At 37.8% G+C, this 21,353-nt stretch overlaps 1 long non-coding RNA gene across 1 annotated transcript in view; it reads left to right on the top strand.

Annotated features, from left to right (window-relative positions):
- Positions 1–318: 318 nt before the first annotated feature.
- Positions 319–21,353, top strand: part of LOC122212291 — an 83,476-nt gene continuing 62,441 nt past the window's right edge. The window contains exons 1-2 of the long non-coding RNA XR_006199091.1: positions 319–1,262; positions 4,910–5,082. This is a non-coding gene — a long non-coding RNA (uncharacterized LOC122212291). The remainder of the gene's footprint in view (positions 1,263–4,909; positions 5,083–21,353) is intronic.

The following is a 21,353-nucleotide window of genomic DNA, read 5'->3' as shown; positions in this document are numbered from 1 at the left end:
AGACAGTGCTGGGATAAGGCAGAGGCAAGATACAGTGTTTTATTGGGTGATTGGAGGCAAGGTGATATTTGAATAGCAATTTGAAGGAAGTGAGGGAGCCAACCTCGTAAATATCTGTGGCGAAAATACAGAAGGAACAGGAAGTTTAAAAGTCCTAAGATCGTGAGTCCACCTGGGTGGCTCAGTTGGTTAAGTGTCCGACTTAGCTCAGGTCATGATCTCGTGGTTCCTGAGTTTGAGCCTGCATCGGGCTCTGTGCTGACAGCTCAGACCCTGAAGTCTGCTTCCCATTCTGTGTTTTCCTCTGTCTCTGCCCCTCCCGCCTTGAGCTCACACTCTCGCTCTCTCAAAAATAAATAAACATTAAATTTTTTAAAAAAAATCCTAAGGTAGTATCATATCTGCAACTCAGAGACTGGCAAGGAGGCCACTTTGGCAGAGATGAGGCAGCAAGAACAGTTAACAGGTGAGTGCAGAGTGGGAGCTGGAAACAAGATTATGTAGGACTTTGTAGGCTACTGTAAAGCTCTTAGCTTTTATTCATTGGTACATAGGGGAAGCATTGGAGAGTTTTTGAGCAGAAGAAGAGTGACCTCATTGTGACCTTAGGTTTTAAGAGGCATAATAATGCTCTTAGAGAATAGACTATGTGGTAGTAAAGGCAGAGGCTGGGAGATCAGATCATTGGATATTACAGTAATTTAGATAAATGATTAGGGCTTGGGCCAGTGTGGTTACTGGGGAGGAGTGACAAATGGTCAGATTCTGGAAATATTTTGCAAGTAGATGGATTGGGTGTGATGTGTGATAATAGAGCCAACAAAAAGGTTTTTTTGTTTTGGGTTTTTGCCTAAATAACTGGAAGGATGTAGTTTTCTGCTTACTCTGATAAGAAAGGTTGTGTAAAGGTCATATTTGGAGGTGGTATTAGCTAAGGGAAACTGGAGTTTTGAGGAATGTTGAGTTTGAGATGCTCATTAGACATGCAGGAAGAGATAATTCAAATTCTTTAATTTCAGGGTAAAGAGAGGACTTCATAAAGGAACAAAGAAAAACACATCTCCAGGCTTTAAAGAATGACTACAAATAAATGTTTTCCAAGTGGGACCATTTATCTTGAGGATATGCAAGGATCCAAAGAGTATATCTCCCAAGTAACCTCGGTTGAGGAACAGGGACATTAGAACTTTTAAGAACTTCAAACAAATGACGAATTAAAGATCTGTGTTCTGTGATAGAGTGGGAATTTGAAATGTTAAGTGGTAAGTAAGAGTTTCTCAAGTGGGAAAGACATACTACCTGGAAAATCTCACATCAGTAACTACAGATATTAAGCTATTTCAGCAAAGATGTGGGGGCTGAGCTGAGCAGGGAGTAAAGAGTGAGCACCCTAAATTTCTCATCCCTGATGAGAAAAATTATTTCATGGAAGATGACCAACACTTGTTCTTGCAACTAATCAGAAGTTCTATATTTTTGACAAATAGCTTTCTAAAACCCACTTAAAGCACTTTGGAATATTTAGGGGGAAAAAAAACAAACTTGTTTTAAGGTTTTGGAGATTTTTAAATAGGTCAGGAAATTATTTGCAAGTTGTGAAATTGTGAAGGTATGAACATTTTGATAGGTATATTTATGTTTTCAACGCAAAAGCACAAAATAAATATCTCCAATAACCATTTTTAAAATGTTCTTTCCATAGCACAATTTTTTTCCAACAGTAATTACTTTCTTGTTCATTCACAGACTTCTGATCATCTGACTTCATAGTAATTTCTAACCTTGTTATTTAGCAAAGAGCTAACTTAGGTTTAAGAGGAAGGTCAACTCTCATTTTCTTGTTCCCACTTGGTTCCATTATTACTGTTATCTTTGTGTTTTTGTTTTGTTTTGTTTTTTCCCTCCCTCCTCAGAGATCTCTTTATGCCACTTTTCCATTTTGTAAAATATCTATAAAGTGTTGTCTGTTTCATTATGCTGGATGAGGGAATGGGAACTTCATTGTCAGGTCTTTTTCTTCCCTCAGTTCACCTTGTACTGTGTACAGATAAAGTGAAGGCATTTGTGTCAATTCATATATTAACTATTAATAAAGCTTAACTTAAATGCAAATATATATTTATTGTCTTCTTCCTGCACCCAACTGAATCATCTTGCATGCACCCTGGAATGTGTTTGCCCTACTTTGCAGACCAATAGCATGAAGTAAAAATGTTTCATACAGCATTTGTCAAACAGTGTTGTGTGTGGATCAGGAGTGTTAGCATTCCAGTGAGGGTGAATTGTGTGACTGTTCAAATGCGAATTCCTTGACCTTTGTTTCAAATTTACTGAATGGGTTTTTGTGGGATAGGGACAGAGAATCCACATATATAACAAGATTCTCAAGTGATTCATGGATGTACTATTTTGAGAGTCAATGACTGAAAACCTGAAGCCAGATTATATTTTCAACCTCATCAAATGCTTCCCTCCCAAAAATTTAGGTCTAGATATACTGCTTTGCAGTCTTTCAACATGCCATCCATTTTCACAGCTCCATGCCTTAGTAAATGTCCCTTTCTCTGCCTGGAAAATGGGTTCTTACCTTTCAAGACAAATTCACACCTGTGAAATTCACATCTCTACTTATAAAATAACATATTTGTGTTTTTGTGATTTCTTCTGCTCATTACGAGCAGCATGAGGGATTTGCCCTTGTTAGTATTATCCCATATGAGAAAAAAATCAGACCAAAGTTTATGTTCTTAAAACCAATTGAACAGAGATGTGTTTGCATCAGTCATCTATGTACTGATTAAGAATGGACAACCAGATCTTCATTTCCCATATATATGATGCTACAACTCACTTTAAAACCTTAAAGAAATCTACCTATGCAAGGATTATTACAGAGATTGTCTCGAAAGGAATGAAACACAATAATAGAAATCTATATGAAAGACTAAGCAAAGTTATACCAGTATCTAGTAAGGAGTAAGTATTCACATTTTTCTTATGTGTATTTATAGTACCAGTGCACTGTAATTAGTCAAGTTTTAAGATTTTAGGGTTGACCAGTTATCAAGTTTACTATCTCAGCTCCAAATCCACCCTTCTTTGCCCTGCTTTGTAATGGCTGGAACTGGACCCTGTACAGGTTTCTCCTGTACAGGCTGAATGTTAGGCTGTCACTGGAGGAACAATGGAAGGTCATAACAGGGGAAAGAGTGTCTTTTAATGATTCTGGTGGACTGTATTCAACTTGGCTGCCAGCAGATTAGCATGCAGAAGGTCGGGGGCACCCATTCAACAGCCTTCATGGATCATCCGCAGCCTACATCTTCCTGAAAGTTACTCTGTTGGAAGACCCAGCTGTGGCCCACCCATAGTCTCCATGGACCCCACCACTTGGTGAGGTGCTCCAACTAGGCCAACTCCACCATCCCCTCCAGCATGTTTCTTCCAAAGTCTATGTTCCTGTGTGAGCTAGACCCTCTCCAATGAGTTCTGAATCTCACTGGAGTAGGGGTGGGGTGGGTCTTACAAGTTCTTACTTTCTTTTTTATTCTCCCACCACTATAGAGGGAGTAGTTTCTTTCTGCTTCTCTTATTTCTATATCCATTAGAATCTTTTTACACCACCTTTTATTAACAGTCTGTAAATTTTCTGTATCAAAATTACTGATGTGGTGGTTCCTATCTCCTGATTGGATTCTGACTGATACATGGGGTATGCTGCTCAAGAGAGATTACTTTGAGAGTGGGGGATAAACTACTTCCTAAAAGTTGTGTTGAATCAGGGAGAACATGCGTTAGAATTATGGTTTACATAAATATTTGAAGTCTCAAAATAGCAAATGAGAAAAACAATACTGTGATGAAGTAATTGTGTGGAAATGAGAGAACGATTTGATAGAGTTTTGGTGGCTGACCTGATTGAAACCATGCTGATGGACATGGGAAACTTTAGATCAATAAATATTAATTTATTCACATGTTATAAAGAAAAGTACAAAAGGAGGTGATTACTGTGTCCAGATTCCTGGGAACCTTCCAGAGCTATTTTGTACATAAATAGATGAATAAATAACCACATCTCTCAGTCTCTCTCCTTTTTTTTTTTTTTTTTTTAACATATTTGGCATTCTTCTGTATCTTGCTTTGTTCACCTACAATATATCTTGGAAATCGTTGTATGTTTTTTCAGGGCTTTTTTTCTGTTTTATTCTTAATTTTTTTTTAAGTGAAATAAACATCATATAGTAAATATGTTTCCTTTGAACCGGCTACATGCTATTTCACACTATGGCTATGCCAGCACTATGAAGGGACATCTGGGTTGAGTACAGTTCTCATTATACCATTATAAACAATGTTGCAGTAAACATCCATGTACATATTTATTTGTACATGTGTTTGAGTGTGTCTTGGGTAAATTCCTAAAAGTGGCATCACTGGCTCAGAGGTCATGTTATTTTTTTAACTTTTTATTTTGAAATAATTATAGATTCATGGAAAGTTACAAAACTACTACAGAGAGGTTCCAGGTGTCCCTCTCCCAATTTCTCCCAATGACATCATCTTATATAACTATAGTACAATATTAAAGCCAGGATATTGATACAGTCTACAAATCTTACTTACATTTCATCAGTTTTACATGCCCTCATTTGTGAATGTGTGTGTATGTTCTATGCAATTTTATCACAAGTAGATTTGTGTAACCACCACCAAAGTCAATATGCAAAACTGTTCCACCAGCACAAAGATCTTTTGTGCTATACTTTTATAGTGACACCCACACTCCTCCCTTCACCACCACCCGGTTCCTACTCCTGGCAATCAACTAATCTGCTCTCCAGCTCTATAATTTTGTCATTTTGAGAATACAGTAGACCCTTCTTATCTGTGGTTTCACTTTCTGCAGGTTTCAGTTACCCATGGTCAACAGCTGTCTGGAGGGAGATGATCCTCTTTCTGACCTATTGTCAAGAGGTCAGTAGTAGCCTAACGCTATGTCACAGTGCCTGTGTCATTCACTTCACTTCATCTCATCATGTAGACATTTTGTCATCTCCCATCATCACAAGAAAAGGAAGGGTAAGTACACTGCAATAGGATAGTTTGAAAGACTACATTCACATAACTTTTATTACAGTCTGTTGTTATAATTGGCCTATTTTATTATTATACTAACTAAATAATAGGTACCTACTTTAGTTGTTAATCTTTTACTGTGCCTAATTTATAAATAAACTTGATCATAGGTATGTATATATAGGGAAAAACAATGGTATATGTAGGGTTCGGTATTCCTGGTTTCAGGCATCTAACGGGGGTCTTGGACTGTATCCCATGCAGGTAAGGGAGAACTACTATATTCTATAAATGGAATTATACAACATGTAGCCCTTGAGATTGGCTTTTTTCACTCAGCATAATTCCCTTGAGATCCATCCAACATTTGCATGTGTCAGTAGTTGTTCCTTTTTATTTCTGGGTAGTGTTCAATGATACAGACGTACCACTATTTGGTTAACCATTCACCAATTGAAGGGTGTTAGGTTGTTTCCATCGTTTGGCTATGATAAATAAGTTTTCTGTGAACACTCATATACACATTTTCGTGTGTTTTCTTTCTTTGGGATAAGTGCCCAAGAATATGGTTGTTGGGTTGTGTGGTAAGTATATTTTAGTTTTTTAAAGAAACTGTCAAACTATTTTCCAGAATGATGGTACCATTCTACATTCTCACTAGCTGTGTATGAGAGACCCAGTGTGTCCACATCCTTGCCTGCATTCTATATTGTCATTATTTTTTTTAAGAGTTTAGCTGTTTTAATAGGTGTGTAGTGATGTATCTTCATGGTTTTAATTAGAATGTCCCCAATGGCCAATATTGTTGAACATATCTTCGGGTACTAATCTGCTGTCTGTATATTCTCTTTGGTGAAATGTCAAAATATCTGCTTATCTCTTGCCCATTTTCGTTCTTTCTTTTTTTTTTTACTTTTGAGTTTTGAGGGTTCTTTATACAGGAAATTCTCACTTTTCAAGTTCTGATATACGTGACTTTTTTTTTCTTTTTTATTGGAACAGTTCTTTTTTTTTTTTTTTTTTACCCCACCAGCTTTATTGAGATATAATTGACATATAACAGTGGGTAAGTCTAAAGTATACAGCATGATAATTTGATACATGTATATATTGTGAAGTGTTTACTACAATAAGATTAGTTAACACATCCTTCACTTCACATAATTACTTTTTTGTTGTTGTTGTTATGGTGACATTTAAGATCTACAGTCCAAGCAAACTCACCCTACTGTACTAGATCCCCAGAACTAAATCTCACCTACTAAACTCACCCTACTGTACTAGATCCTCAGAACTTAATCTTCTTGAAGTTTATATGTTTTGACCAACATCTCATAATTTCTCTCACTGGCCAGTCAGTCCCTGGCAACCACCATTCTACTCTCTGCTTCTGTGAATTTGGCATCTTTAGATTCCTCATTTAAGCGAGATCAGGTTAGCATAATGCCCTCAAGGTCCAGCCATGTCACAAATGATAGGATTTCTTTTTATTTTATGGCTAAATAATATTCATATACCACATTCTTAGTCATTCATCCATTGATGGAAATGTCAGTTGTTTCTATGTCTTGGCTATTATGAATAATGCTGCAGTGGTAATGAGAGTACAGATACCTCTTAGGGTTAGCGATTTGGTATCCTTTGGATATATACCCAGAGGTGGAATTCCTGGATCATATGGTAGTTCTATTTTTAACTTCTTGAGGAATCTCCATACTAGTGGATGCACCAATTTACCCTGTTCCCACCAAGAGTACACAAGGATTCCCTTTTCTCCATATTCTTACTCACACTTTATCTCTTGTCTTTTCGATAATAAGCATCCTAACAGGTGACACTGTGGTTTGGGTTTGCATTTTCCTGATGACTAGTAATGTTGAGCACCTGTTCATGTATCTGTTGACCATTTGTATGTTTTCTTTGGAAAAATGTTATTCAGATCTTTTGCCCATTTTTTATTGGATTATTATTTTTTTTTATACTGGGTCATATGAATTCTTTATATTTTTTGGATATTATTGCCCCTTAACAGATTTATTTGGCTTGGATATGTTTTCTCCCATTTGGTAGGTTGTCTGTTCATTTTGTTACACGTTTCTTTTGCTGTGCAGAAGTTTTTTTGGTTTTATGTAGCCCCATTTGTTGATTTTTTTGCTTTTGTTCCTTGTGTTTTTTGGTATTATATCTAAAACAATCATTTCTAAAATCAATGTCAAAGAGCTTTTTTCCTATGTTTTCATCTAGGTGTGTTAAGGTTTTAGGTCTTACATTTAAGTCCTTAATCCATTTTGAGTTAATTTTTGTGAGTGGTTAAAGATAGGGGTTTATTTTCATTCTTTTGCATATGGATATCCAGTTTTTCCAGTACCATTTATTGAAGAGACTATTTTTCCCTCTTGAGTATTCTTAGCTTCATTATCAAATATTAGTTACTTTATAAACATGGGATTATTTCTGGTTCCTGATTCTGTTTCATTGATCTGTGTGTCTGTATTTATGCCAGTACCACTGTTTTGGTTATCATTGTTTTGTAATATAGTTGGAAATCAGGAAATGTGTTGCCCCAGCTTTGTTCTTTGTCAAGATTACTTAGGGTGTTTCAGGTTTTTTTTTGCAGTTCCATACAAATTTCAGTGTTTTTCTTTTTTCTACTTTTGTAAAAAAAAAAATACCATTGGAATTATGATAGAGGTTGCATTGCATCTATAGATGGCTTTGGGTAGTATGGACATTTTAATAATATTAACTCTGCTGATCCATGAACATTAAATGTCTTTACATTTATTTGTATCTTCTTTAATCTTTTTCATCTATATCTTAAAGTTTTCAGTGTATAGATCTTTTACTTCCTTGGTTAAAATTATTTCTAAGTATTTCATTGTATTTGATGCTATTTTAAATGGGATGGTTTTATTTCTTTTTCAGATAGTTTATTGCTAGTGTATAGAAACACACTGATTTTTTTTTTTAATTCTGGTTAGTTAACAGATGGTGTAATATTAATTTCAGGTGTACAACATAGTGATTCAACACTTCCATACATTACCCCTTGCTCATCACAAGTGTACTCCTTAATCCCCATCACCTATTTAACCCATCTCTTCCCCATCCCCATCCTCCCCTCTGGTAACCATCAGTTTGTTCTCTATAGTTAAGTATCTGTTTCTTGGTTTGCCTCTTCGTCTCTTTTTCCCTTTGCACATTTGTTTCTTAAATTCCACACAAGAGTGAAATCATATGGTATTTGTCTTTTTCTGACTGACTTATTTCACTTAGCATAATACTCTCTAGCCCCATCCACATCATTGCAAATGGCAAGATTTCATTCTTTTTTTGAGTCTGAGTAATGTCTTTTCCTACCAACATCAGTCCATAAAGTTTGGAAAAGGTGACTGCTTCTTCAAATGTGTGACACCTATGTAAGGCTAAAGGGATCATGAAGAATTAGGGAAACATGACACCACCATAGGAATATAGTAAACTTCCATTAACTGAGTACAAAGAAAAGGAGATACATGAATTGTCTGACAATCGTTCTAAAGATGCTCTGAAAGCTATAAGAGAGCTACACACATAAACAACTCAATGATCAGGAAAACAATAGAAGAACAAGACGTTCAACAAAGAAATAGAAAACATAAAGAACTAAACAAAAATTTTGAGACTGAAGAATACAATGATTATAATGAAGAATTCAATAGAGAGCTTCAACAGCAGACTGGACCAAGTGGAAGAAAGAATCTATAAACCCAAGGACAGATCATCTGAAATTATCCAACCAGAGGAGCAAAAAGAAAAAGACAGGAAGAGACACAGGATTATTGAAACATCATTAAAAGGAACAACCTATGCATTAAAGTCCCAGAAGAAGATAGGGAAGGGGGGAAGAAAACATATTTAAAGAAATAATGGCTTAGAACTTCCCAAAACTGGTGAAATATTTGCACATCCAAATTCAAGAAGTTAATAAGTTCCCTACAAATTCAACTCAAAGAGATCTTCTCCAAGACACACTATAACAAAACTGTCAGAAACCAAAGACAGAATCTTGAAAGCAGCAAGAGGAAAGAAACTAGTCACTTACAAGGAACACCCATAAGACTGTCAATGCATTTCTCAGCAGAAACGTGACAGGCTGGGAAAAAGTGGGATGATATATTCAAAGTGCTAAAAGAAAAACACTGCCAACAAAGAATACTTTATTTGATAGTTATCCTTTAGAAATGAAAAATAGATTAAAAAAAAAAGAAGTGAAAACAAGATAAAGACTTTTCCAGAGAAACAAAACTGAGGGAGTTCATCAACACTAGACCTGCCTTATGCCTTACAAAAGATACTGAAAGGAATTCTTTAGGCTGAAATGAAAGGATGGTAACTAGAAACATTAAAATATGAAAATGAAAATGTAAAACGCACTGGTAAAGGTAAGTGCAAAGTCAAATTTGGAATACCCTAATACTGTGATGTGGTGATGTGTTAATCACTTAACTGTAGTATAAAAATTAAAAGAAGTATAATATAATATCTTATATAAGATATCATATAATAATATATAAGATATAATATAACTATACATATTATATATTATATACTTATATATAAAATCAATTATATTATATATAGTTAATATAAATTACAATGAATATATGTTAATATAGTGAATATGAGTTAATATATTAAATATAGTTATAATGAATACACAATATAAAAAGATTTAAATTGTGACATCAAAAACAAAACGTGGGGGTGGTATAAAAGGGACAGAGTTTTTAATGCAATCATAGTTAAGATGTTATCAGCTCAAAATTGACTGTTATATCTAAAACATGTTGCATGTGAGCCTTAGGGTAACTGCAAAGCAAAAACTTAGAGTAGATGGACACAAGATAAGGAGAAGGGAATCAAAGTGTATCACTACAGAAAATCATCAATTCACAAAGGAAGACAGCAAGAGAGGAAAAATGGAAAAAACAAAAAAACCCTGCAAAACCGCCAGAAAACAATGAACAATATGGCATTAGTAAGTCCTTACCTATCAATAATTACTTTAAATGTAAATAGCTCATAATAAATGTTGAACAGGAAAAAGTCATTATATTTCCCTACAATCCTTTGGAAGCTCTTGAAATCTAAGTTTTTACAAAATATGTATACATGATAGCATCTATAAACTGAGCATGATTATTGTAATCAATATGTTGAAAAGCTTACCTTGCAATGCTGTCAAATTGTAATTTTTGTGAATGTTAATCTTCATTTTCCTCCAGTTGAAATTTTCATCAGGCCTTTTACTTTTGTACCTCTTACATGATAGTATTATAGTTATTTAAGTCATAAATATAGGCTTAATTCAGATATTCATTAAGCAAAACTCAAATTTAATTTAATGCCACATCCCCACACCCATCCTGGCTGGTTGGAAGCACTGAGAGGGTGGGTGGGGGTGGTGGTCAGGCTTCGGCAGATTCTCTATTTCTCCATTTCCTCCTCCCCAGTTTTCTCCCCTCCCAAAGCTGACCTGCCCCTCTGCCCCCACTTCAACTCCAAGTCTAGAGTTAGGAGAAAGAAATGGTTAGACATGGGAAATTCTTATAGGAATTACTATAGGTATACAGGTATACCTATATAGGTATATATTCCTATAAGTACTCTTGGAAGCTGACTTCATACCCTTTTAGCCTGGCATAGGTTCAAAGCAGACTTTGGCTCTTGTGGGTATGTTTTGTGGATTCTCAGAGGTTTCCTGCCAGGTGCCTCTCTTCTGCAGTTCAGTGGGCCTGGGAAACTCTTTTCCTGGTGGCTTCTGTATTTTGTTCTTGTTCTGAGAGAGGGTGCAAGTGAGCGAGGGGCATAGAGAGAGTTGAGAGAGAGAAGTGGGGCTCACCCAAAGCAGGACTCAAACTCTTGAACCATGAGATCATGACCTGAGTCAAAGTCAGATCCTTAACGACTGAGCCACCCAGGTGCCCTCCTGGTGGCTTCTTGAAAGAACTTCCTCCAGTGCTAAGAATATAGTGTTCACCTCCAGCTTTTTGTTTTCCGAGGTCACTGTGCTTCTCCAGGAGACAACCCACACCAACTGCGTCTCCTTATGACCCATGGAAAACATCTGCCCAGCTGTAGCTCAGGCAGCCAGCCATCTGTGTTAGCTCTCTCTGACATGAGGTAGCACAAATTCTCTAAGATCTCCAACTGCAAGAAACATTGTTCCAGTTCTCCCTGGGGTCCTGGTGAGACCCCAGTGAGAAATCCCTTCATAATGCTTGAAGTGACTAGTGTCTCCTCTACACCTCTTACCCTTGTTATCCCCTCACCCTCTCCCCCAGCTGCAACATGGTCTCCAATTCTCTCTAAAGGTGATCATCTCAAAAATAAGTCTTCTCCTCTGTGTAAGTCCTTTTATATCCTCTTACTGGATGAGTCATTTCAAAACTCCAAGAACAAGAACGTTCTCAATACTGCCTTTGTGAATTATGTTGATGATGATTAGGTTTTAGAATTTTGAATCTGTTGTATCTCAGTCAAAGCTTTAATTTTAACATCCTGTTACATTTCTTTATTACCTGTCTTCCTCAAATGAAAGTCATTAGGATTTCTGAAGTTACCAGTGTGGAAAATAGGAGCCTATCCGAAGTCTCCTAGGCTACAATAAGAGAGCTATATGATACAATCTCTTCTGGACTATAAATGAGAGATGAATGTTCTTTTACTGAAAAGCCCAGGAAGTATTATTAGTGGCTTATATCAGCTTACATTCTACATGGTCACACTCTTATTCTGTACCAAAACATTGGAAAATTACTATAAATTTATTATTTAGCCTGCCACCTAGGGCGGTGGAAAAAATTTAGTCCTTTGCTTAATCATGCCACTCTTTTAGAACCATTTCTAAGAGAAGAATCTGATTTCTGGTCACTTGAGAAAACTAATCCTGCTTATTCACACAAAACAATATCAGTTTAAAAATATGGAAGTCAGCAATCAGCTTAGTGAAGTTATCAATAATATTGGTCTTTTAGTGCAATATATTTTTTCACAAAGATGTAGTTAATCTTTTTATTTAAAAAAAATTTTTTTTAACGTTTATTTATTTTTGAGACAGAGAGAGAGACAGAGCATGAACGGGGGAGGAGCAGAGAGAGAGGGAGACACAGAATCGGAAGCAGGCTCCAGGCTCTGAGGCATCAGCCCAGAGCCCGACGCGGGGCTCGAACTCACGGACCGCGAGATCGTGACCTGAGCTGAAGTCGGAAGCTTAACCGACTGAGCCACCCAGGCGCCCCGATCTTTTTATGTTTTAAATGTTTACTCATTTGAGAGAAAGAGAGCACCTGTGAGAAGGGGAGGGAGGGAGACAGAGAGAGAGAGAGAGAGAGAAAGAGAAAGAATTCCATTCAGGCTCTTTTGATCAGTCCCTTAAAGAAATTGAAGGCCTTGAACCTAAAGTTAAACTTAAAAGAGTCATAAATCCCACTTCAATTTATTACTGTACTTTTCCAGTTATTTTATTTATAAATTCATCTTAAAAGATTTTTCACGGCTTCAGAATTGATGAAACTTTTAGCTCCCTTATTCTCAACAACTACTATTTTAGAGGAAGAATAGCTTTAGAATATAACAAACCACAGAAAAACTTAATGGTTAAAACAATAAACATGGGGCGCCTAGGTGGCTCAGTTGGTTAGGTATCTGACTTTGGATTAGGTCATGATCTCACGGTTCATGGGTTTGAGCCTTGTATCGGGCTCTGTGCTGAAAGATCAGAGCCTGAAGCCTGCTTCAGATTCTGTGTCTCTTCTCTCTGCCCCTTCCCTGCTCATGCTCTGTCTTTCTCTGTCTCTCAAAAATAAATAAATGTTAAAAAAAAACAATAAACATTTATTATTTTTCATGATTCTCTGAGTTGGCTGGGCAGTTCTTCTGGTCTGGGCTGGCTTGGCCAGAGCTGAATAGTCTATGAAGGCATCACTCTCATGACTGGCAATAGTTTTGACTAGTTAATCTTGGTTAAAAACATCTGTATGACCTTCTTTAGTTGAAAGCTTGGTCTGGATGGGGCTCAGCTGGGACAGCTTCTCTCTGTTCTATGCAGTGTCTCATCATCCCACAGGCTATCAGACGCTTCTTCACAGGTGGTCTCAGGGTTCTAAAAAACAAAACAAACCAAAACAAAAAACAAAGTGAGAGAGCCCTAATGAACAAGCACTTTTCGCACATCTGCTTACGTCATGTATGTTGATGTCTCATTGGCTAAAACAAATTATAAAACCAAACATAGATTCAAAGTATAAAGATGTAGACCATATTTTTTTAACAAGAGGAGCTGTGAAGTCATACTGCTATGGGTATGTATATGTGAACAAAAGCATTTGTAGTCATCTTTATAATCTAACACAGATGTCATAGCTTTTTTTTTTCTCTCTCTTAGTTTTATCAAGAGGCTATCATTTAACAAACTAAAACAACAAAAGCAACCTCTTGGTAAAACAAATATACTCAACCTTAGAATTTGTGTTTTGTTATTTTTTGCCTTCTAAATAAAGTCATATAATCCCTTTATGTATTCTGTGCTTTCCTTTATATCTACTCTTATTCAGCATATCTCCCCTTTATAGGGTTAGGAGCCCACAATCCATTATAATTATAATAACTACAGTACAGCTGTTTATTTTTTTCCCCTCCAAATACTATAGGGTGGCAAGAATAAAATTTTGATTTACAGTTGAGTTAGAAAATGAAAGAAAAATTGTAATAGTTGGTAAATTTTAAAACTGTTTTTAAACAGTGTATGCTGAATCTACCCAATTAACAAATATTAGTTCAATTGAGAACCAATATTAATGAAGATTCTCTGTATGCCAGACACTTCTAGATGCTGAGAATACAGTGAGCAAGACAGACAACACCCTGTTTTCACTAAACTTACCTCTGGTGGGGAAGGCAAATAATAAGCAACTAAACAAATAAGTGAATGAAATAATTTTGGATTTTTATTAGTTTTATAAGATAAATCATTAAAACTAATGATGGAGAAAATATGAGTATCACTACTACGAATATATAATAGGTAATTAAATTTACTAGTTGAGTAGCTGATTCTATATGTTGATGTGTGCAAAAGCCCAGTTTTGAATTTAAACAAGTAAAATAAAATCCAACAAACAGAGGCTCACAGTTCTGAAAATAATAGTTTCTTATTCCTCTATTAGGAGATCTAAGAAAGAAAAGATTACAATTGCATATATCGTAAGCATATTTATGTTGAAAACTTCAAGAAAGCTTGCATTAGTGTTCTTTGGTGGTAAGCAACCAAAATCAATTTTAATTAACTTAAGGGGAAAGGCCTGGACGGGCATGGTAGAGTTCCCAGGATTGAGGGGAAGGGTAAAGACCTAGAAGGAAAACAGAGAAGAAGCACAAGAGTTTGAGTGGCTTTGGGTTGGTATATGTAACAGATTGCATTTAATGACTGGGATTCTTCATCTCCTCTTGTAGGTACACTCTTTGTCATGTAACTTTGCAATTTTCTTCCACTGTGGATGGGGTTTTCTGCCATACTCTTTAAGTGGGACTTGTTTCAGTCAACAGGGTGTAGTAAATGGACATAGCAGAAGTTTGAAAAAGTGTTTGCACAAAAATGTTTGTTTGCTCTTACTGCTCTGTCATGACCACGAAAACATGCCAGGTTAGCCTACTGAGAATGAGAGGCAAATAGCCCAATGTCTCATCCTCATATTTAGCAGTCAGCTCCCTGCCAGACATATGGACAAGCTCATCCATGACAAGAAGAACTACTCACTTTCTGATCTGCAGATTTATGAGCCAAATAATGCTCATTCTTTCAAAGAACTGGGACTTAGAGTTGATTAAATAATACTACTATTATGGCAAAACATAACTGATACAATGTAGATCTCAGAAGAGTAGCTGATGGATGCCTATTTTAGGCACAGCTATTTTCAGTTATTTTGTCCTCCTGCTCACCATTCCAATTCTGTAAATAAACACATAAGTTGACCCAACTTGGGTCATGTGTGCACACATTGGCTAGAAGAGAGCAGGTCACCTTGTCATTTCCACCAGTCCTTATCCAATGGAGGATGTGCTAAATCTCCTACAAAAGGTAGAATGAATATTGATTTGACAAAAATACTTACAAGGGCCCTTACTGAATAACACCGAGTATTTGTTTAAAAAGTGTTTTATGATATTGACAAATATTTAAATGTTAGGGTGTTTATTTATTTATTGTTTTCACAAAGATTTTGTGAGATTTATTTATTTATTTATTTATTTATTTATTTATTTAAATATAATGTATTGTCAAATTGGTTTCCATACAACGCCTAGTGCTCATCCCAACAGGTGCCCTCCTCAATGCCCATCACCCACTTTCCCTCTCGCCCACCCGCCATCAACCCTCAGGTTGTTCTCAGTATTTAAGAGTCTCTTATGGTTTGCCTCCCTCCCTCTCTGTAACTGTTTTGTTTTGTTTTTTTAATGTTAGGGTGTTTAAAAAGAAAAAAAGATTATTTAAGAGCCAGCTTGATTAGGAATTCATATATTCATTCACCAAATACTTACTGACTTGCTACCATGAATAAGGCACTGTGCAAGGGTTAGAGATACAGAAAAAGCAAGTGTGTGTGTGTGTGTGTGTGTGTGTGTGTGTGTGTGTGTGTGTTTCTTAGATCATCACCGTGTGGAAAGACAGGCAACGAATCCCATGATTATATTGCAGTAGAGTGCTTGAGTTCAAATATGTATGGGGTGAGTGAGAGAAGGGGGTAGGTGGGTCCTACCTCAATGTAGGGGTCTCAAAGAGGAATACAAGAGAAAATAATGCTTTAATTCATCTTGAAGGTGGATGAGAAGATTGTTCCAGACAGTTCATGTGTAAAGGAAAGAAGGAATGAGAGAAAATGGTGAATTGAGGGAATTACTTGTATGTGATATAACTAGGGTGGTTTAAACGGATTAAGAATGAAAGACAGACAATGGCCAGATGGTACAAGACAATGCTTGAAGTGTGAAGGACTTTAGACTTTGTCCAAAGGTGGTAGAAAACTATTGAGGAATTTTAAATAAAAGAGTTGTGTGCTCATTTAAAAAAAATTATGATAAAAACCACATAACATAAAATTTACCATCTTAGCCATTTTTGAAGTATACACTTCAGTAGTATTAAGTATATTCACATTGCTGTGAAACAGATCTCTAGCTCCCCTAAAGTGTTTTCCTGTCAGCTTTGGCTACAAGAAAGAGAAATCAAAGTTATAAAGATAAGAGATCCTTGTCAGAGGTCTTATTTAATGAAAACTTCCCTTGTGCCAAATTATTTGAAGGGTGTTTGTTTAGAATCAGTTCTTCAGAGAGAAATATTTTCTTTGTGTGCTTCATTATTTGTAACTTAGTTCGCAGTACCTTGAGTAATTCGCTAACAGCATCAAGATGAACAAACATACAAATAGTATGCTCTACTGAAGCATAGTTTAAAAAATTAATTCAGCAAGTATTATATATTTATCTGATTGCTTTGATTGTTTAGCATGCACTTGGCATTGTGCTGTTTTAGAGGCTTCAAAAAATTCTTTAATATTCATTGTAATGAAAAGCTTAAGACTTTTGGGAAATGTAAAAAAAATCACAAGATACATTAGATAATAGTACCACTGAGAATTACTAGATTAGATGTTAATGTAGAGCTATTACACTGATAAGGTTGTGCTTGAAAATCATTCTGAGTATATTTATCTAATGGTGTGTCACAAAGGGTCCTGAAACTTGATGACTTAACACAACAAAAATTATTATCTCATGCAGTCCAAGGTCAGAAATCCTAGAGGGGGTTAGCTAGGTGGCTCTGGCTCAGCATTTCTCTTGAGGTTCCAAACTGCCAGTGAGGGCTGCAGCCATCTCAAGGCTTAACTGGGCTGGAGAATCTAGCCAAGCTGACTCATATCAGGATCAGCCAGTCTCCATTCTTTTATGGCTGTTGGGGGAGGCTTTAGTTCCTCACCATGTAAACCTCCCCAGAGGGCTGTTCACAACATGGCAGCTTGCTTCCTTCAGAGTCAGCCATCTAAGAGGGAACCAGAATGAATGCCCAAGGTGGAAGTCACAGTCTTTCTATAACCTAACTCGAGAGTGACATATCAGACTAATTCTGGTAAAATGTGTCCAGGACTACACAAGAGGGTGGGTATCAGGAGGCAAGGTTTATTGGGAGCCATTATGGAGGCTGTGGACTACACAGGCAGGTAGATCAGCTGTGCAGAGGAAGAACGGCTAGTCATCTAAGGCAGCTGATGGGCTGTCCTGTATAGCTAATGAAAGGCCTCCAAGATCTTGCCTGCTGGCAGCTGGCCTGTTTATAATGGTCTGCTTGGGGCCACACGGCTGGCTGACTGAGATAGCCTTCATTTCAAGAATCTTGAGGAGATGTGGGCAACTTACAGTGGCAAGAAGTCAGAAATATAACATTTGAACCATCCCTTTGATCTTACCTCTGTCTAGCTACCTACATAGCCTTTAATAAGCCTATTTCATCCCAGCATATGTAGTGAACCCTGGAGATGCAGTGGTGAACAAATAGAAATGATTTTGACCCGTATAAAACTTTTTTTTTTTTTTTTATTTTTTTTTTTCAACTTTTTAAATTTATTTTTGGGACAGAGAGAGAGACAGAGCATGAACGGGGGAGGGGCAGAGAGAGAGGGAGTCACAGAATCGGAAACAGGCTCCAGGCTCCGAGCCATCAGCCCAGAGCCTGACGCGGGGCTCGAACTCACGGACCGCGAGATCGTGACCTGGCTGAAGTCAGACGCTTAACCGACTGTGCCACCCAGGCGCCCCTAAAACTTTCTTTTTTTAACGTTTATTCATTTTTAAGAGACAGAGACAGCGCGCAAGCAGGGGAGGGTCAGAGAGAGAGAGGGAGACAGAGAATCCGAAGCAGGCTCCAGGCTCTGAGCTGTCAGCACAGAGCCCGATGCAGGGCTCGAACTCACAAACTGCGAGGTCATGACCTGAGCCGAAGTCGGTGCTCAACCTACTGAGCCACCCAGGCACCCCAACCCTTATAAAATTGTCAGTATGATAGATGAGATATGTATTAACTAATTTCACAGGTAATCAGTTAATTACAATTACAGTAATGGCAGCAGGTTTTTTTCAATATATGAAGCTTATTGTCATATTGGTTTCCATACAACACCCAGTGCTCATCCCAAAATGTGCCCTCCTCAATACCCATCACCCACCCTCCCCTCCCTCCCACCCCCCATCAACCAGCAGTTTTGTTTTAAAGTCCATAGAAAGTGTCAGGGCCTCTTCTAGGCATGGACACAAAGTCAGCTTCAAACTCATCTTCAGAGGCCTAAGAGTTATGCAACCGTAAAATGAATGGGCAACTGTTACCTTGGGTTTAGAATAAGGTCTTTTTTTGTTGTTGTTTTTTTTTAATTTTGGTAGAGGAGGTAGGTTGCTTGCAAACTGCTGCTTTTGTTGATGTGGTGAGTTAAGAGAAGCCAGCCAGAGTTCTGAGAACAGAACACACGTCATCTCCTATAACCTGATCCTTAGGTTCTCACTATAACTTCGGCATGTTGAACAATAGTGTTTCTGGGAAGACTTACAATTACAGAAATTTGTTTCTTTTTAGGATACATAATCTCTGCTGCCGCCATTAGACACATTCAAAAATAAATTAATAATCCATTAAAGGTATCGATGCTTGGGCAATTAGTTTATTTAATATTTGATGTGCCTCATATCCTCTAGTTTATTTATATTAAAAAAACAAACAGTTGAAATTTTCGTCTTCTTTTAGTGCATTAAGCTTTCATCAAGCCTTTTAGGTTAATTGGTCACAGTTTTTGCTTTGTTTCTGTGGTTGTGTCATGATGGTATCTTAAGCTGTCTTCTTTTGATAGAGACACACTTTTTCCTCCAATAAATATATAGGAATATTTTTACATGTTGAAATAAATAGGTGTTCCCCATTTTTCTTGAAACACAAAAATGCTTGGTCTGGCTTCCATTCCCCCACACATGAGGCAAATATATGTAAGAAATAGTTCATTTCCCTCTGCTCTTGAAAAGAAAAAGTAGCACATCCACACTGATAAATGCAAACTGATATTTGGCCTCGAGTTAAGGCGGCAACATGGAATAGCAGAGACTGTGGCAAACTGGTGAGTGGGCACCGTGTTAAAGGACACAGCTGCTGCTCAGGTTTAGCCCATGTTGCCCTTTGGGAATGTGGGCCCATTGTTGGAAAAGCTTCCAAATTTTCAAGAGACACTGTCACTCCAAATTCTTGTGTGAAATCGCCTGGCATTTAAAGGTCAAATCTTATCAGGGGCACCTGGGTGGCTCAGTCAGTTAATCCTCCGACTTTGGCTCAGGTCATGATCTCGCAGTTTGTGGGTTTGAACCCTGTGTTGGGCTCTGTGCTGACAGCTCAGAGCCTGGAGCCTGCTTCAGATTCTGTGTCTCCCTTTCTCTCTGCTCCTCCTCTGCTTGCACTCTGTCTCTCTGTCTCTCAATAATAAATACATGTTAAAAAAAAAAAAGATTTAAAGGTCGGTCTTATCGGATATGTCACTTGCAAATATCTTCTCTCATTCCATAGGTTGCCTCTTAGTTTTGTTGATTGTTTCCTTCACTCTGCAGAAGCATTTTATTTTGATGAAGTCCCAATAGTTCATTTTTGCTTTTGTTTCCCTGGCCTCAGGAGACGTATCTAGAAAGAAGTTGCTGTGGCCGAGGTCAAAGATGTTACTGCCTGTGTTCTCCTCTAAGATTTCGATCGTTTCCTGTCTCATATTTAGGTCTTTCATCTATTTTGAATTTAGTTTTGTGTACGGTGTGAGAAGGTGGTCCAGTTTCATTCTTTTACACGTTGTTGTTCAGGTTTCCCAAAACCATCTGTTGAAGACTGTTTTTTTCCCGTTAGCTACTCTTTCCTGCTTTGTCGAAGATTAATTGACCATATAGTTGTGGGTTTATTTCTGGGTTTTCCATTCTGTTACTATTGATCTATGTGTCTGTTGTTGTGCCAGTATCATACTGTCTTGATTACTACAGTTTTGTAATATAACTTGAAGTCCAGAATGGTGATGCCCCCGGCTTTGCTTCTTTTTCAAGACTGCTTTGACTATTCGAGGTCTTTTGTGGTTCCATACACATTTTAGAATTGTTTGGTTTAGTTCTATGAAAAATGCCATTGGTATTAAAATCAAAACTTAAAAAAAGAGTGCCTTCTCTAATAAAAAGTAAACGAATAAAGGTCAGTCTTAGACAAACAATGAAACACCGTTTAGGCCAAACAAAATTGATCGGAGGCTGAGTTTAAGTTGGGAGCTGCCACATGCTGGGGCTTAATGGTATGTGGAACAGACACCCAGGGTTCCAGCACCGTGTGCTGTGCGGGAGAATGAGAGCCACGCCGGCCAAGCAGAACCACACCTGGGGCACTTCCACAGTCTGTCGGACACCACAGCAGCACAGCCAGGCAGTTGACCTGTGGGCCCAGCCCTCTGTTGAGGGAGAAGTGACACTGTGGCGGGCCACCCGGACTCCACTGTGCTCTGCACTCCGAAGCAAATGCCTTTGGACTGGCTGGATTCCTGCATGCCTGGATCATGCAGGGAAACCTCAAGAAGGAGATGGCAGGCTTCCTTTTTTATAATTCTGGTGGGTTCTGGACAGTTCAGTGGAGGGACCGAGAGAGGCCTATGTTTAGATCTGATATTGGTGAAGCAGGCCACAAATGTTACCGGTGCTGAGGAGTGGGGAGAAGGCATAACAGAAGGAGGTGACCTAGTCTAGGGGTCAGGAAAGCCTCCCCAAGAAAATCTCAACAGTGAGTGGTAGTTAGCCAGGCAAAGGGCAGCAAAAGAGATGTCCGGGTAGAGGAACTAGCCTATGAGCTGGCCCTGAGGTGGGAAGGATCATTGTGCTTTTGAGGAAATTGAAAATATGCAGAAAAGGACAGCGATTCTTCTGAAGCTGGAGCCACACTGTAAAGGTAAAATGGTAATGTTATGGGGCACCTGGGTGGCTCAGTCGGTGAAGTCTGACTTTGGCTTAGGTCTTAATCTCCTGGTTTGTGGGTTCGAGCCCTGCGTCGGGCTCTGTGCTGACAGCTCAAAGCCTGGAGCCTGCTTCTGATTCTATCTCCCTCTCTCTCTGCCCCTGCCCCACTTGCACTCTGTCGCTGTCTCTCTCAAAAATAAAAAAAACAAAACATTAACAAAATTTTTTTTAAG

Source organism: Panthera leo, chromosome F3 (genome assembly GCF_018350215.1).
Source record: "Panthera leo isolate Ple1 chromosome F3, P.leo_Ple1_pat1.1, whole genome shotgun sequence".
NCBI lineage: Eukaryota > Metazoa > Chordata > Mammalia > Carnivora > Felidae > Panthera > Panthera leo.
This window is presented reverse-complemented; position numbering and strand designations above follow the sequence as displayed.